The sequence below is a fragment of the Somniosus microcephalus genome, chromosome 2 (genome assembly GCF_052327205.1).
Source record: "Somniosus microcephalus isolate GS21.2 chromosome 2, FLI_Smic_1.0, whole genome shotgun sequence".
In the NCBI taxonomy this organism is placed as follows: Eukaryota; Metazoa; Chordata; class Chondrichthyes; order Squaliformes; family Somniosidae; genus Somniosus; species Somniosus microcephalus.
The window spans coordinates 181,246,422-181,259,983 of NC_140988.1; positions in this window are offsets into that span (position 1 = coordinate 181,246,422).

Sequence of the window (13,562 nt, forward strand, 5' to 3'; positions counted from 1 at the left end):
GTACTGTCACATAAATTCCTTGATGGTTTAGAGAGGCCGATAGCTTTTGCGTCACGCTCGTTAACTTCTGCCGAGCGTAACTACGCTCAGATTGACAGAGAGGCCCTCAGCCTAGTGTGGGGGGTGAAGAAGTTCAATCACTACCTGCACGGTCAAAAATTTACTCTACTAACCGATCATCGACCTCTTGTCTCCATTTTCAACCCTCAGAAGGGCGTACCGATAATGACAATGCAACGGCTGCAGAGATGGTCCCTTTTCCTAGGAGCACACCAATATGACATCGAGTACAAAGGAACTAAACAGCATGGAAATGCTGATGGATTGTCACGCCTACCGTTGCCGACGGTGGAAGAAGACGACCTTGCAGTGGATCCAATGGAGTTATTCCACTCGACCATAGTCGAATGTCTCCCTGTGACGAATGCAAACATAGAAAAGGAAACACGGAATGACCCGACACTGTCACGGGTCTATGATTTAACGGTGAAGGGATGGCCAGCACATGGCGAACCACTGCTGCCAGCATTCTCGCCGAGAAGAGAACAGCTGTCAGTGTGCAGAGGAACCTTGATGTGTGGATCCAGAGTAGTAATTCCACCTAAGTTGACGGATAGAGTGCTCAATGAGCTTCATGAGGGTCATCTGGGTGGGGTAAAAATGAAGAACTTAGCCAGAGCGTTTGTGTGGTGGCCGGGAATCGATAGAGAAATCGAAGAGATGACCAAGAGCTGTGCAGGATGCCAGAAGGTCCAAAACGCCCCACCACAAGCTCCTCTGCATCCATGGGAGTGGTCCTCATCTCCATGGCAAAGGGTGCACATTGATTTTGCTGGTCCCTTCATGGACTCGATGTTTTTAATTACGGTGGATGCACATTCAAAGTGGACAGAGGTAATAAAAATGTCCTCAACCACCACGGAAAAAACTATCACAGTTTTACGAACCATATTTGCCAGGAATGGGCTGCCTGAACAGATTTGCTCTGACAATGGACCACAGTTTGTGTCTGAAGAGTTCCGGAGGTTCTTAAAGAACAATGGTGTTAAGCACTACACATCTGCCCCATATCATCCAGCCACTAATGGATTGGCCGAGAGGTTTGTCCAAACATTCAAGAAGGCTATCAAGGCAATGTGTAATGAAGATATACCCCTACAACACAAGGTGGACAACTTCTTGTTTGGCTACCGGAATGCGACACATGCGGTTACCAACCAAACCCCAGCCATGATGTTCTTCAATCGAAGACTACGATGCCGCTTGGATTTGGTTAAGCCAAACGTCCGAAGAGATGTGGAGAACAGGCAGTTTCAGAATATGAATGAAAGGCCGACCAGGAGTTTTAAGATAGGTCAACCAGTTTTGGCCCGGGACTACCGCACTGAGAAATGGCAGCCAGGAACGATTTGTACACGGCAAGGACCTCTCATGTATACCATGGACGTTGGAGAGAGCATTGTAAGACGCCATGCTGACCAGATTCTAGAGTCACTGGAAAACGTCAACTCCACACCACGATCTGATACACCTGGCAATGAAATCGACGTACCAATTGCAGCTACCGCAGAATCGGTGATATTGGAAGATGAACCAAACAACAACATTGATCTTGACTCAACATTGCCAGAAGAACCTGATACCCCAAAGAGGCGTTATCCAGACAGAATCAGGAAGCCTCCTCAAAGACTGAACTTATAATTGCTTAAACTTAACCAATGTATCTAGCAACCATAATTGTGATTGTAATTAGTTATCATTTAGTTGTTAAATGAATGTTATGTACTGTTTATCTAAAAGGGGAGGAATTGTTGTGTATGCACCTTTAAGAGAATAACTGGTCTCAGACTGCAATACCGGCAGTGACCACCCCTGTATAAAAGGCGCTAGAGAGCCTCTGTGTTTTTAGTTTCACTATTGACTTCCACCAGTAAAGACTTATTTTGTTCCACTCCTGCTGTCCGTGTCTCAATCATGCACGGACGTAAATTCACGGATGAAGTCCCACATAGGAGACTGGTCAAGAAGGTAAGAGCCCATGGGATCCAGGGTGCCTTGGCACATTGGATCCAAAACTGGCTTAGTGGCAGAAGGCAGAGCGTGATGGTCGTAGGTAGTTTGTGTGACTGGAAGCCTGTGTCCAGTGGGGTACCGCAGGGATCGGTGCTGGGTCCCTTGCTGTTTGTGGTCTACATTAATGATTTGGATGTGAATGTAAAAGGTATGATCAGTAAGTTCGCAGATGACACGAAAATTGGTGGGGTGGTAAATAGCGAGGAGGGTAGCCTCAGTCTGCAGGATGATATAGACGGGTTGGTCAGATGGGCGGAACAGTGGCAAATGGAATTTAACCCTGAAAAGTGTGAGGTGATGCATTTTGGAGGGACTAACAAGGCAAGGGAATACACAATGAATGGTAAGACCCTAGGAAAGACAGAGGATCAGAGGGACCTTGGTGTGCATGTACATAGATCCCTGAAGGCAGCAAAACAGGTGGATAAGGTGGTTAAAAAGGCATATAGGATACTTGCCTTCATGAGCCGAGGCATAGAATATAAGAGCAGGGAGGTTATGATGGAGCTGTACAAAACGCTGGTTAGGCCACAGCTGGAATACTGTGTGCAGTTCTGGTCGCCACACTATAGGAAGGATGTGATTGCTTTGGAGAGGGTGCAGAGGAGATTCACCAGGATGTTAGCTGGGCTGGAGCGCTTCAGCTATGAAGAAAGACTGGACAGGCTGGGGTAGTTTTCCTTGGAGCAGAGAAGGCTGAGGGGGGACCTGATTGAGGTGTACAAAATTATGAGGGGCATAGATAGGGTAGATAGAAAGGAACTTTTTCCCTTAGTAGAGGGGTCAATAACAAGGGGGCATAGATTCCAGGTAAGGGGCAGGAGGTTTAGAGGGGATTTGAGGAAGAACTTTTTCACCCAGAGGATGGTTGGAATCTGGAACTCACTGCCTGAAAGGGTGGTAGAGGCAGGAACCCTCACAACATTCAAGAAGCATTTGGATGAGCACTTGAAATGCCATAGCATACAAGGCTACGGACCAAATGCTGGAAAATGGGATTAGATTAGACAGGGCCTGATGGCCGGCGTGGACGCAATGGGCCGAAGGGCCTCTTTCTGTGCTGTATAACTCTATGACTTTGCAAAAAGATATATATATATCTGGCTTCAATGCATCCACAGGTATCATTAGCTAAATAACTTACGAATAGTATTGTTATCTCTACTGGGTGGGGGGGTGGGCGGCGGACAGAACATCACACAACTATCTATACAATTAAAAGTCTTGTGTAGTTCTGTAGCATCAGACCTCCCAATGCACCTACATTCTGTAACCCTGTCCCCAGCCCTGCGAAACACTTGGGTTCCTTTCACACTCTTCCCAGATCTCGGGGCTTCACCTCTCGTCCCATACTTCAAAACCCCTCCCACTCATTAGCATTCTTTTTACTTAAAAAAAAACCCAAATGAATTGAATTTTGAAAGCTTCTCAGGCAAACCAAAAAGCCCGGATTAGCATCACGCCATTTTGTTGACAGTTAGAATATGTGATCAGTGATAGCTTTGAGACATGAGAGATAGAGAGAAACAGATAGACAAACACACACAGATACACATCTAGGAACTAATCACGAAATACAAAATTTAATAGAGGAGAAATTGGACCAGCATGGCCATTTTGTGGGGGAATAAAGACCATGGGGGGATGAATTTCAGGGCACAATCTTTTGAAACCCATCTCCCCCGGAACTGCTGGCTTCCAAATTAGAACAACCTACCTGCAAGATGGTTCAACACCGTAGCCAGCCGAATTTCCTAAGGCCCCAACCGGCGAGCTGCAATGGGATACCAGATTCGCACCTGCAGCTGGACGGTTTAATGCAGATAAGGCCCAAGGCCCAATTACACGCAGGCCTTTAGGCGTGCATTCACTTATCGATACCCGTTTCACATCGGTTTCTGGTGCTTCTTCAATTTCTTGGCCAATGTTTGCATACATTTTCCTAGAAACTTGAAAACCAGTGCTGCCAGACATGGCATCCTATCCATTGTGCTGTCAGGTTCATGCCTTTCCCAGCGCCTCATTGCTGACAGACCTCAGGATCCAACCAGCAAGCCAAACCTCAGGTTCTCATTCCACTGCTCTGCCAAACCACAGGTTCACTTTCCTCAGTGACACCAGACCACAGGACAAAATTGTCTCCCTGCCAGCCCCTACTTCTAAACTCATTTCTGCTCCAACTCATTACTGCCACAACAAAGACCACACTATCCACTTAGGTGCATTGTAACAGACTGTCCTTGTATCTTCCTGTAGATTTTTCACATCTCAAAACTTTGCGGCACTGTGAATTTGTGCTCATCACAGGACATTACACCAAGCACTCCTACCCACAGAATCATTCCAATTACTGTTCGAGGAAGGGGAACTGAATGAAACAGTGTTCACAAGTCAGGTGGTGGTGGCTGGAAGGGAGAAAGAAAGGTTTGTCCAGGCTGTGAGCACAGATGTGACTCCAGTGCAGGGGCAAGAAATCGGAATCCTACTGGACCTGCCTTTAGTTACGAGTTGATGTAGGAGCACAAGGTATTAGTTTCTTCCTTAGCATCTGCCATGGGCAGCTTGCAGCAGTTGTCTGAGAATATGTGATAGAGCACCTGAGACATCACTGCAGCGCTGTGGGAGTCATGGAGCTTTGACAGTGTTCTCTCACAAATGTTGTGACTGATGAACACTTGAAAATCATTGGTTTACTCTCTTGGTTTTCTGATACGTACTCTCAGCAGGACCAGCTCCATGCCAAGACCATGCCTTTGGAAATTGGCTCTACTGGTTGTGCAGCATGAGTTTTACGTTTCATTATTCCTTCAAGAATATTTACTTGCAGAAAAGTAAACTCCACCTAGCAGGTCATTGAATATGAAATTATTACTTAAAAAATGGTGGTTAAATATTAGGCAGTAAGAATAAGATTGATTAAAATAAGGAGGTCAATTATGCTCCCATGCAAACGTACATACTCTATGACAACTTCAGATATAACCACTGAAGGAATAGATACACGTGCACTGAGATATATTACCTTAAACCCCAGGATTAAAGTATATAAAATTAAAAGCTAAATCATTTTATAGATTGTTGTCCTTATAGGGGCACCTATTTTTTTTTTCTTTTACCAGAGTCAAGGTTGTTCTTAAAATCATATTTAAAACACTAGAATTACAGCACAGAAGGAGGCCATTCAGCCTGTTGAGCCCGCGCCCAAGAGCACTTCAGCTAGTCCCACTTCCCCACCCTTTCCCCGTAGCCCTGCAAATTTTTTTCCTTCAGGTACTTATCCAATTCCCTTTTGAAAGCCACAATTGAGTCTGCCGCCACCACCTTTTCAGGCAGTGCATTCCTCATCCTAACAACTCACTGCATAAAAAAGTTTTTCCTCATGTCGTCTTTGGTTCTTTTGCCAATCAACTTAAATCTGAGTGCTCTGGTTCTCAACCCTTCTGCCAATGGGAACAGTTTCTCTCTATCTACTCTGCCTAGACCCCTCATGATTTTGAACACCTCTATCAAATCTCCTCTCAACCTTCTCTACTCTAAGGAGAACAACTCAGCTTCTCCAGTCTATCCACGTAACTGAAGTCCCTCATTCCTGAAATCATTCTCGTAAATCTTTTCTGCACCCTCGCAAATGCCTTCACATCCTTCCTAAAGTGCAGTGCCCAGAATTGGACACAATAGTCCAGTTGAGGCCGAACCAGTGTTTTATAAAGGTTCATAACTTCCTGTACTCTATGCCTCTATTTATGAAGCCCAGGATCCCGTATGCTTTTTTTTTTCAAAACAGCTTTCTCAACCTACCCTGCCACCTTCATCGATTTGTGCACATATACCCCCAGGTTTCTCTGTTATTGCACCCCCTTTAGGATTGTACCCTTCAGTTTACATTGCCTCTCCTCGTTATTCCTACCAAAATGTATCACTTCGCACCTTTGTGTTAAATTTCATCTGCCACGTGTCCGCCCATTTCACCAGCCTGTCTATGTCCTCTTGAAGTCTTTCACTATCCTCCTCACTGTTCACTATACTTCCAAGTTTTGTGTCATCTGCAAATTTTGAAATTGTGCCCTGTACACCCTAAGTCATTAATATACATCGAGAAAATACTTTGAGAGTAAACTAGCAAGAAATGTAAAAACAGGCAGTAAGAGCTTCTACAAGTATATAAAAAGGAAGAGAGTAGCTAAAGTAAACATTGGCCCCTTAGAGGATGAGACTGGGGAATTAATAATGGAAAACAAGGAAATGGCAGAGACTTTGAACAAATATTTTGTATCTGTCTTCACGGTAGAAGACACAAAAGGCATCCCAAGAATAGTGGAAAATCAAGGGGCAAAAGGGAGGGAGGAACTTAAAACAATCACTATCACTAGAGAAAAAGTACTAGCAAACTAATGGGACTAAAAGTTGACAAGTCCCCTGGACCTGATGGCCTGCGTCCTAGGGTCTTAAAATAAGTGGCTGCAGAGATAGTGAATGTATTTGGTTGTAATCTTCCAAAATTCCCTAGATTCTGGAAAGGTCCCAGCGAATTGGAAAACCACAAATGTAATGCCCTTATTCAAGAAAGGAGGAAGACAGAAAGCAGGAAACTAGGCCAGTTAGCCTAACATCTGTCATTGGGAAAATGCTGGAATCCATTATTAAGGAAGTAGTAGCAGGACATTTACAAAATAATAATACAATCAAGCAGAATCAACATAGTTTTATGAAAGGAAAATCGTGTTTGACAAATTTGTTAGAGTTCTTTGAGGATCTAACGAGTAGGGTGGATAAAGGGGAACCAGTAGATGTAATGTATATTGATTTCCAAAAGGCATTTGATAAGGTGCCATATAAAAGGTTACTGCACAAGATAAGAGCTCATGGGGTTGGGGGTAATATATTAGCATGGAGAGAGGATTGGCTAACTAACAGAAAACAGAGTCGGGATAAATGGGTAATTTTCAAGTTGGCAAACTGTAACCAGTGGGGTGCCACAGGGATCAGTGCTGGGGCCTCAACTATTTATAATCTATATTAATGACTTGGATGAAGGGTGTACTGTACTGTAGCCAAATTTGTTGACGATACAAAGATAGGTGGGAAAGCAAGTTGTGAAGAGGACACAAAGGGCTAGATTTTTGTGGAGCCGTCAGGCGGGGTTTCAGGCGTGTGGGGGGGGGGGAAATCCCAAATTTGGGGGTCCCGACTCCATCCCGCCCAAAACCCCGCCCCACGTAAGTTTCAGGGGTGGCGCGTACCCGCCCCGCACTGGGACCCGCCGAAACCAGGCGGGAAGGGATTAGTGCCAATTAACTGCCTGTTAACAGGTAGTTAACAGGCAGTTTTTAGCCTAATCCCTATTTTGAGGGGTTTCGTGTGGGTTTCCCGATGGCTCCAAACCATGCCAGGTTAGAGCAGGCAGGCCGTCGGGTTGAAGGAGTTGGAGGGATCGCGATATTGGCGCTCAGGTGAGTGATGGGTGCATGAGTGTAAAGGTAAGTGTGCTTGGTGTGTCTAAAGTGTGTAAAGAACTTTTACTTACCTGTACTTACCTTCACAGCCTTTCCTCCTGTAACCGTTGGGAGCGCATCACTCAGCCGGAACTGAAAGCTGAACGGCTGCGATCTGTGAAAAGTGACAGCCTTCAGCTTTGAGTGCTGGTAAGAGTTCTAACTGAGTCTGTGCAGAATGACTCATGGTAGAACTCAGACTGTCAGTGTTTCACAGCTTCAAACAGCTGTCAAACACTGATATTTCATCTGTCAAGAACTCTTGACAGATGAAATTTCAGTCTGTGATGTCACCTGTTGCCATGTGGCCCTTAATTGGCCTGCTGAGCCTGTTGGGCGGGCTCAACAAGGTCAATCAAGGGAAAATTGCGCGGATTGGCCGGACCTCAAAGTAGGCGGGTCAAAAACCCGAAAGGGGAAGTCCCGCCTTCTTCCCGACAGGTTCAGGAAAATCTACCCCAAAGAGTCTGCAAAGGGATATAGATAGGTTAAGTGAGCGGGCAAAAAATTGGCAGATGGAGTATAATGTGGGAAAATGTGAGGTTATCCACTTTGGTAGGAAGAATAGAAAAACAAAATATTATTTAAATAGAGAGAGACTATAGAATGCTGCGGTACAGAGGCATTTGGATGTCCTCATACACGAAACACAAAGTTAGTATGCAGGTACAGCAAGTAATTAGGAAGGCAAATGGAATGTTAGCCTTTAATGCAAGGAGGAATGGAGTATAAAAGTAGGGCAGTCTTGCTACAACTGTACAGGGCGTTGGTAAGACCACACCTAGAGTACTGCGAACAGTTTTGGTCTCCTTATTTAAGGAGGGATATACTTGCATTAGAGGCAGTTCAGAGAAGGTTCACTAGGTTGATGGGGTTGTCTTATGAGGAAAGGTTGAGCAGGTTGGGTCTATACTCATTGGAGTTCAGAAGAATAAGAGGTCATCTTATTGAAACATAAAAGATTCTGAGGGGGCTTGACAAGGTAGATGCTCAGAGGATGCTTCCCCTCGTGGTGGAATCTAGAACTAGGGGACATAGTTTCAGAATAAGGGGTCGCTCATTTAAGATGGCGATGAGGAGGAATTTCTTCTATTAGAGGGTTGTGAATCTTTGGAATTCTCTACCCCAGAGAGCTATGGAGGCGAAGTCATTGAATATATTCAAGGCTGAGATAAACAGATATTTGAACTACAGGAGAGTCAAGGGTTATGGGGAACAGGCAGAAAAGTGGAGTTGAGGCCAAGATCATATTAGCCATGATCTTATTGAATGGCGGAGCAGGCTCGAGGAGCCGAATGGCTTACGCCTGCTCCTATTTCTTATGTTCTTATCAAGAAAAGCAGCGGTCCTAGTACCGACTCCTGGGGAACACCACTGTATACCTTCCTCCAGTCTGAAAAACAACCGTTCACCACTAATCTCTGTTTCCTGTCACTTAGCCAAGTACCCATGCTGCCACTGACCATTTTACTCCATGGGCTTCAACTTTGCTTGCAAGCTTATTATGTGGCACTTTATCAAATGCCTTTTGGAAAGCCATGTACACCACGGCAGCCGCATTGCCCTCATCAACCCTCTCTGTTACCTCATCAAAAAATTCAATCAAGTTAGTTAAACACAATTTGCCTGTAACAAATCCGTGCTGGCTTTCCTTAATTAATCCACACTTGTCCAAGTAATTGTTAACTTTGTCCCTGATGATCGTTTCTAAAAGCTTCCCTGCTACTGAGGTTAAACTGACTGGCCTGTAGTTGCTGGGTTTATCTTTACACCCTTTTTTGAACAAGGGTGTAACATTTGCAATTCTCCAGTCCTCTGCCACCACCCTTGTATCCAAGGAGGATTGGAAGATTATGGCCAGTACCTCAGTGATTTCCTCCTCAACTTCCCTCAGCATCCTAGGATGCATCCCATCCGGTCCTGGTGACTTATCAACTTTAATTACAGACAGCCTTTCTAGTACCTCCTCATCATCAATTTTTAACTCATCCAGCATCTCCACTACCACCTCTTTCACTATGATTTTGGCATGGTGAAGACAGATGCAAAGTACTTATTTAGTACCTCAGCCAAGCCCTCTGCCTCCATGCCCCCACCCCTCCTCTTACTACCAGTTTATCATTTATATGCTTAAGACTTTTGAATTCCCTTTTATGTTAGCTGCCAATCTATTCTCATACTCTCTCTTTGCCCCTCTTATTTTCTTTTTCACTTCCCCTCTGAACTCTCTATATTCAGCCTGATTCTCATTTGTATTCTCAACCTGACATGTGTCATACGTGTTCTTTTTCTGCTTCATCTTACTCTCTATCGCTTTCGTCATCCAGGGAGCTCAGACTTTAATTACCCTACCTTTCCCCCTAGTGGAAATGTACCTCAACTGTACCCAAACCATCTCCTCTTTAAAGGCAGCCTATCATTTGAGTTTTGCCTGCCAATCTTTCCAATTTACCCGGGCCAGATCGGTTCTCAACCCATTGAAATTTGCCTTCCTCCAATTAAGAATTTTTACTCTAGATTGCACCCTGTCCTTTTCCATAGCTAATCTAAACCTTATGATACTATGATCACTGTTCCCTAAATGCGCCCCTACTGACACTTGCCCCACTTGACCCATCTCATTCCCCAGAACCAGATCCAGCAATGCCTCCTTCCTCATTGGGCTGGAAAGCTCTCCTGATCACACTTCAAATTCTTCACCCTCTCTACCCTTTACTACTATCCCAGTCTATATTAGGATAGTGGAAGTCCCCCATTATCACTATATAGTTCTTGCACCTCTCTGTAATTTCCATGCAAATTTGCTCCTCTATATCTTTCCCACTAATTGGTGGCCTATAGAATACACCTAGTAGTGTAATGGTACCTCTATTATTTCTTAACTCTAGCCACATAGATTCTGTCCTTGACCCCTCCAGGTCATCCTCTCTCTCCAGCACTAACATTCTCCTTAATCAATACTGCCACCCCACCTTCTTTCTTTCCTGAACACCTTATATCCAGGAATACTTCAAACCCAATCCTGCCCTTTTTTGAGCCAGGTCTCCGTTATTACCACGACATCATATTCCCATGTGGCTATTTGTGCCTACAGCTCACCAATCTTATTTACCATGCTTCATGCGTTTACACACACGCACTGCAAACCTATCTTAGACCTCTTTGTATTCTCTCTTAGTCTGACCCCACCTAATACCTTATTATTTCTTACTCTAATGCTATCTGTCTCTCCCAATCCTTTGGGCACTTTGTTTCTCCTTTCTACTGAGACATCTTGGTGCCATTAGAAAGGAGAAACAAAGTGCACAAAGAATTTAGAGAAATAGATAGCACTATGCGTAGATAAGACCACTTTTAGTCAAGTCCTAGGTCTGAAAATCTATGTAGTCATTGTGGGTTATTTATCATCCAGCCTACCCTTTGGACTCTAAGCCTGGACTCCAAAAACTTGGCATCTGCATTAATGGAGTAAGAGGAAAGTATTGTTCCCTGATGGCACATTGAGCTGCGCACATGCCCCAGGCAGTTGCATACCTACAAGTCAAATTTCTGTTCTCCTCTGCGTAAAAAAAAATCTCTTGCACGCTGTCCGTTCCATATCTGCCTCAATCATGTTTTAAATTTACAAAAATCAGCTTTGCCAATATCGGTTTAAAAATAGATTTTTTCAGCCTCAAAATTTGACAGCACGTTTTGTTTACTTGTTTGTTTATTAGATGGCATAAAACAGGATGAAACCAGAGTTGATGGATTTGTGCAAAATTACTGTTGTCTGGCCTTTCTAAATTTAAAAGGGCTGACATTTGAAGATGTGATTACTAAAAGAGAACATGCGTCAGTTCATACGTAGCATTTTTTGTCTTGTATTGAGAACTTTTGAATTTCACCCTCTTTACTGAAAATAGACAAGTTTGGGAAAATATAAACAAATGATTGCAGCTGCAAATCTGAGTTTGTTACCATTTCAAAATTATACACACTTAAATAAAAACAGTAAGCTGATTTGAATCAAGAATCAGCTTTCCTCTGTGCCCTTACTGTGCATGCTTACATTCATTTCTATTATATAATTTTCTACACTTCAACATTGTTTCCTGTACGTAAAGTTCAAAGACAAAATTGTTTTACTAAGGGGTCATGAGAAACCACTTCAGTAAAAAAAAAAATTTCGTTGAACTTTACACACTGATAAAAAACTAGACCCTAATGTGTGATTTTCAAAATGTTACAGCCCAAATTATCACTCTGACAACTTCGTAAATGTCTCATCTACTTGTCACCTATACAGCATAATAATGCACAACATTGATGTAGGGCCACACTAGTAAGTTACTAGAAGGAAGCTTAATCCGCTGCAAGCTCCTACCGGCAAATTACTTCCTTCGTCAATCGTGCTATCAAGCGGCATTCACTCACCAATAACCTGCTCATTGATGCCCAGTTTGGTTTCCGCCAAGACCACTCAGCTCCCGACCTCATTACAGCCTTGGTCCAAAGATGGACAAAGGAGCCAAATTCCAGAGGTGAGGTGAGAGTGACTGCCCTCGACATCAAGGCAGCATTTGACCGAGTGTGGCATCAAGGAACCCTAGTAAAACTGAAGTCAATGCGAATTGGGGGGGGGAACGCTCCACTGGCTGGAGTCATGCCTAGCACAAAGGAAGATGGTTGTGGTGGTTGGAGGTCAATCATCACAGCATTAGGACATCGCTGCAGGAGTTCCTCAGGGCAGTGTCCTAGGCCCAACCATCTTCAGTTGCTTCATCAATGACCTTCCCTCCAACATAAAGGTCAGAAATGGGGATGTTTGCTGATGACTACAGTGTTACGAACCACACACAACTCCTCAGATAATGAAGTAGTCCATGCCCGCATGCAACAAGATCTGAACGACGTTCAGGCTTGGGCTGATAAATGGCAGGTAACATTCACGCCACACAAGTGCCAGGCAATGTCTATCTCCAACAAGCGAGAGTCTAACCACCTCCCCATGACATTCAACGGTATTACCATCATCAAATCTCCCACCATCAACATCCTGGAGGTCACCATTGACCAGAAACTTAACTGGACCAGCCACATAAATACTGTGGCTAAAAAAGCGGGTCAGAGGCTAGGTATTCTGCGGCAAGTGTCTCACCTCCTGACTCCCCAAAGCCTTTACACCATCTACAAGGCACAAGTAAGGAGTGTGATGGAATACTCTCCACTTGCCTGGATGAGTGCAGCTCCAACAACACTCAAGAAGCTCGACACCATCCAGGACAAAGCAGCCCGTTTGATTGGCACCCCATCCACCACCTTAAACATTCACTCCCTCCACCACCGGCGTACCGTGGCTGCAGTGTGTACCATCTACAAGATGCACTGCAGCAACTTGCCAAAGCTTCTTCGGCAGCACCTCCCAAACCCGCGACCTCTTCCACCTAGAAGGACAAGGGCAGCAGGCGCATGGGAACACCACCACCTCCAAGTTCCCCTCCAAGTCACACGCCATCCTGACTTAGAAGTATATGGCCAATCCTTCATCATCACTGGGTCAAAATCCTGGCACTCCCTCCCTAACAGCACTGTGGGAGTACCTTCACCACTCGGACTGCAGCGGTTCAAGAAAGCGACTCACCACCACCTTCTCAAGGGCAACTAGGGATGGGCAATAAATGCTGGCCTTGCCAGCGACAACCATCTCCCATAAACGAATAAAAACAATTTTTTTTAAAAGCATACCATTATTCTTTCAGCAAAATCTTGACCATTATGTTAGGTCCCTGCTGATCAGCTGCCAGAACTATGTAAGGAAGGACTGCAACAGAATTTCAGTCCAAAGCAGAGTGTTTACCACAGAAGATTCCCCTCACAATTACATTGGACAGAATATTCACAGTGACACACTAATTATATAAAAAAAACACAAAAGAAGGTTAATTGGGTTGTTCAGCAGTTCAATACATGCAGATATAAACAAACACTGGTCAAAATAATAAAAAGCATTTTGTC